Consider the following 5,412-nt stretch of genomic DNA (forward strand, 5'->3'; position numbering starts at 1 on the left):
ACTGGCCATTGCCCCTTGTTACCGGTCGTCTCGAGCCAGAAGCGGACTCGGTCGGACGATTAGGGACTTGGGTGAACGTTTGGTATACTCGAGTATTACCCTGTAGGTTGGTGGAGACTGGCCAACGGCCAGGACGGGGGTGAATGAATGAATGAATGAACGAACGATCGAACGAGGGTTATTGATAAACGAAAAATGCAGTTTCAAATGATTGGAGGAATAAGGGGAAATGTCAGGAGAACGAATGAACGAAATAACGAATTGCTCCTTGTGAGCCGTATCCTTTTAATGAATGTGTTACTATCGCTTTCCATTGTAAATGTTTCTTGAATTATTGATACTCCATGTTTAATGTATTGGATTGATTATCTGATTATGTGTTCGGAACCTCACTGGGCTTTTAGCTCATCCCTTTAGTTTTATTTTCCTTACAGGGGAAGGCGAGCGAGGACGTGAGCTTGAGATAGACTAGCCAATCTAGTTTTGTTTCTTTTGTTTCTTTTGTAGTGGTTCTCGCCTAGTGCTTGGCACGGACTGGACGTATGAAGGATTGAGAACCCTTGTATATTTGATGTTTATATTCTCTTTTGGGTTGGCAATGTATATAAGTTCCGCTTTAAGTTTGGATCAATGCCCTATTTATTCTTGTGATTTATTTCAATTTTTAATTGAGGACTGTAGCGAACGACTGAGTCCCGGCGAGAGCTGGGCAGGCGGCCCGCCGAACCCTCTGGTACGCCTTAGGGGGAGGTGGGGTCGTTACAAGTGGTATCAGAGCTTAGGCTTCAGATCTCTGTAGTGTATCCTAGATTAAAGATTAGGATACCGGACTGTGGGATTTGATTGGACTTGAAAGTTAAGCGATTGAGGGATAAAACTTATAGCTGCTTCGCGTGGTTTCTACGTGGAGTGACCCTGGACTAAGTGGTGAAAAAGTATGAGGGACTAAGTGAAGCTATGAATTGCGAATGTTATAGGCCTTAAATCTTTCTCATGGTATCTGAAGACCATAGATAGGTATGTCAGGTAGGAATTCCGATTGTAGATAGTTTACTCGTGAGACTGCAGCTCGAGATGTGAATTATCTTATTTCGGATTCTCGTGCCTGAGTACTCTATAGTTGAGGTGCTGCTAAATACTTGAGACTTGTATTTTGGGAACATGAACAGGCTTTGTCTGACTAGAATGAGCACAAGAGGTCAGGGACATCTAGTTTGGATAGTAAGTGACGTGAGAGACCAGACGGGCTGATACTGGGGCGACTTCACCTTTTCCTTTTGATTTACCTGTATATTGTTACTACCTGACGTTCGTATACCTGTATGTACATGGTTATCTGTCCAACTTGATATGTATTTGTGTATTTGCTTATCCATCTTCTTGGTATGGCGTGTTATGTGGGTATATGTTTATTTGAATATTTGGTGCCCTCAATAGTTACTTTAGTAACCTTATCGTGTTTATTTACTAAATTACCTTTTTGGGGGAAAAGAAAAGAGAGGGAAAACATATATATGGACGGGAGACGTAGCCGTGGACGTGGACGTGGCCGTGGGAATGAACGAGCTCAAGAGCCAAGAGAGGAGTTCGGGGCAAGGAGGAGGTGAACCTTCCTTTGTACACAAGAGTCATTGTAATTTACCAACTTGAAGAAGCTTGTTTGAATTAATCTACAAGCTCAAGAGGAGTTGGGTAATTAATTGGTTTACAATTCTTTTCTTTTTATTTACTTATTGTTACGTTTGTGATCTTTACATCGTTTATCTCTTCTACTTGGTTGTCTTCGATCCTTACAATTGGCATCAGAGTTTGGTCTCCTTGAGATTAAGCTCAATCGGCTTAGGAGTAAATATGACGACCATTAATGCCATATTTTTTGAAGGACATTCTGTCATTAGACCACCTATGTTTAATGGGTCAAATTATGTGAGTTGGAAAGAAAAAATGATTATCTTTTTGCAATCTATTGATATTGAATTGTGGTTTATTATTAGTGAAGATCCATATGATGCCTCTCTTATAGACGAAAATACTCATAGATCTAGACCAAAAATAAGAAGTGAACTGACTGCTATAGATAGAGCTCATCTCACCTTAAATGCAAAACCATGAATGTGTCATATTGTGCTTTAGACTCAAATGAATCTATTAGAGTCAAAGATTGTAAGTCCGCTAAAGAAATTTGGGACAAACTTAGAGAAATCCATGAAGGAAATGAGAATGTGAGAGAACAAAATAAGTCTATTCTGGTTACCAAGTATGAATCGTTGAAGATGGAACCTCATGAAAATATTGATAAGATGTATTGTAGATTCAATGACCTTATTAAGGATTTAGAAGTACTGGAAAAGGAATACTCACCAGGCGAGAAAAATAGAAAAATTCTGAATGCTTTATCAAAGGATTGGGAGAGTAAAGTGACTGCCATTGAAGAAGCTTGAGATCTAAATTCCTTACCTATTGAATCTCTTATTAATTCTCTAACCTCTTATGAGCTGAAACTTAAGTCCAAAATGCAATAGAAAGAGGATGTGAAAGTAAGAAGGAGCATTGCTCTAAAAGCATCTCAAGATGAAGATGATTCTGCCTCCCTAGATGAAGAAGATGCGGAAGCTGATGATAGTGATTTAGCTCTCATCACAAATAGTTTCAAGAGAATTCTCAACAAACGAAGGTTCAGACAAGGAGGAAACAGTAACTCATTCCCAAATCAGTTCAGTAATACAAGAAACAAAGGGAAGCAAGAGTTCAATAAAAAGCAAACTAATAAATGCTTCGGGTGCGGCCAACCTGGACACTACATGTGTGAGTGTCCAATGAAGAAGAGAAAAGGTGAAAGAAAATCAAGATTCAACAACTTCCAGTTCACATGGAATGAATGCAACTCCGAAGGTGAAATTGAAGAGGAAGAAGAATCTGCTCAATTGGCTTTCATGGCCATTGGAGATGATGAGATAACATCTTCTATCTCTCAATTTGATAGTGATGACGATCTTCAATCTTTTATTATAAAATTTCATGATAGTTTGAAAGAATCTTATGCTAGAAACAAGGAATTAAAATATAAAGTTGGCTTTCTTCTTCAGGACAACGCACGTCTTTTTCAAGAAAACAAAAAATTGAAAACTGAAAGTGATTTCTTAAAAAAGAGTGAGACTGCTTTACACTTTGAGTTTGATAGAAAAACAAATCTTTGTGAATTGTTCGAAATGGAACAAGGTAATTTGAAAAGAAGAATGGATGGTCTAAATGAGTTGTTTAAACACAAGAAACAAGTCTGTTTTCAAAAGTATAGGTTGAATTCTAACTCCAACGAATTTGCTATTTATAAAAGATGACAAGTAAGATTTATTAAACCGGTTCATTTAATAACTCTTTGGTTATGTGTAATTTTTACTGTAAAAAAGGTCACATGAAAAGTGACTGTTATGTGAGAAAAAACATGAGTATAGGCATGAAATGCATGTGGATAGTTAGACATGATAAATCTAACAAGTTGGAGATTTTGGTAAGATTGATGAGATTCTTGTTCATAATATTTTTTTTGTAATTTTCTTTCTGTATTTCTGATGGTATGAACTGAGTTTTTCTTGATATTTTTTACTGAATTTGTATGATGTCAAAAAGGGAGAGAAAAGAACTATTCTGATCTAATGATGATTTGTTTTGTTAAACTCTCTGCGATATGTTGGTATGTTGGTGATTGCTGAATTCTGGTATCATTTCTCTGTTTTTGTTTTGAATATTGGATTCGCTTTTATTGTTGCCGGATTACGGTATGTGATTTTTTACTCTCATCTTATGATGACAAAAAGGGGGAGAAATGGATGCTATGTGTGAGGGGGAGTTATTCTGAGATTATGAATTTGGCTCTTAATAGTTTTGGATGCGATGTTTGAGGGGGAGCTTATACTTATTTTTATTTCTTTCCATCCACTGTTTTGTCATCATCAAAAAGGGGGAGAATGTTGATATTGATCCCTATCTTTTGATGTTTACAAAACAAATGGATGATATTAATATCTCTTCAAGATATACATTCAGTTATGAAGTTATTTGATTCCATGAACAAGTGCAATTGAAAGAAGACAAAGGTTGCTAATAGCTGTCGGACGCACAAAAGGATCATATCGGACGGGCGACAACCATTGAGTAACTTCGGACGCATGAGCAACTCACACTCGGACGTCCGAAAATAATAAGCCAAGTCTTCTATGATCACTGACCTCGATCGGACGCTGAATATGTCTCCACCTGACGTCCGATAGAAACAAAATGTTTTCTCAAATCTCTTTGTTTGCTGTCGGATGCACAAAGAGCTTGCACCGGACGTCCGATAGAATTGAATAAAATTTCTCAAACTCACTGCCTGCTGTCGGACGCAAAAAATAGGAGTACAGGACGTCCGACACTCCTAACGACTAGTTAACTGTTCAGTTACTTTCTATCCGTTGGGAGCATGAATGAAGCACTTTCTTGGTCTCCTGTAATTAGAACACGGTCAGATATTTCAAACAACTTTTGCACACTGAAAATACAAAAGATCTAGAGTGATTTTAGTGAGAAAATACTCTTCAAGGAAGATTTGTAGTTTTAGTGGTGTGTGGTTTATTGTAAGTTTTTCATTTGTGAGTGAATACTTCATGAGTGTAGCTCTGCGAGGGTTGTCTTGAGGGATAGTAAAACCTCCTGGCTTGACCGAGTGGAGTTCGGGGCAAGGAGGAGGTGAACCTTCCTTTGTACACAAGAGTCATTGTAATTTATCAACTTGAAGAAGCTTGTTTGAATTAATCTACAAGCTCAAGAGGAGTTGGGTAATTAATTGGTTTACAATTCTTTTCTTTTTATTTACTTATTGTTACGTTTGTGATCTTTACATTGTTTATCTCTTCTACTTGGTTGTCTTCGATCCTTACAATTGGCATCAGAGTTTGGTCTCCTTGAGATTAAGCTCAATCGGCTTAGGAGTAAATATGACGACCATTAATGCCATGTTTTTTGAAGGACATTCTGTCATTAGACCACCTATGTTTAATGGGTCAAATTATGTGAGTTGGAAAGAAAAAATGATTATCTTTTTGCAATCTATTGATATTGAATTGTGGTTTATTATTAGTGAAGATCCATATGATGCCTCTCTTATAGACGAAAATACTCATAGATCTAGACCAAAAATAAGAAGTGAACTGACTGCTATAGATAGAGCTCATCTCACCATAAATGCAAAACCATGAATGTGTCATATTGTGCTTTAGACTCAACTGAATCTATTAGAGTCAAAGATTGTAAGTCCGCTAAAGAAATTTGGGACAAACTTAGAGAAATCCATGAAGGAAATGAGAATGTGAGAGAACAAAATAAGTCTATTCTGGTTACCAAGTATGAATCGTTCAAGATGGAACCTCATGAAAA

The sequence above is a fragment of the Coffea eugenioides genome, unplaced genomic scaffold (genome assembly GCF_003713205.1).
Source record: "Coffea eugenioides isolate CCC68of unplaced genomic scaffold, Ceug_1.0 ScVebR1_902;HRSCAF=1658, whole genome shotgun sequence".
Classification (NCBI taxonomy): Eukaryota; Viridiplantae; Streptophyta; class Magnoliopsida; order Gentianales; family Rubiaceae; genus Coffea; species Coffea eugenioides.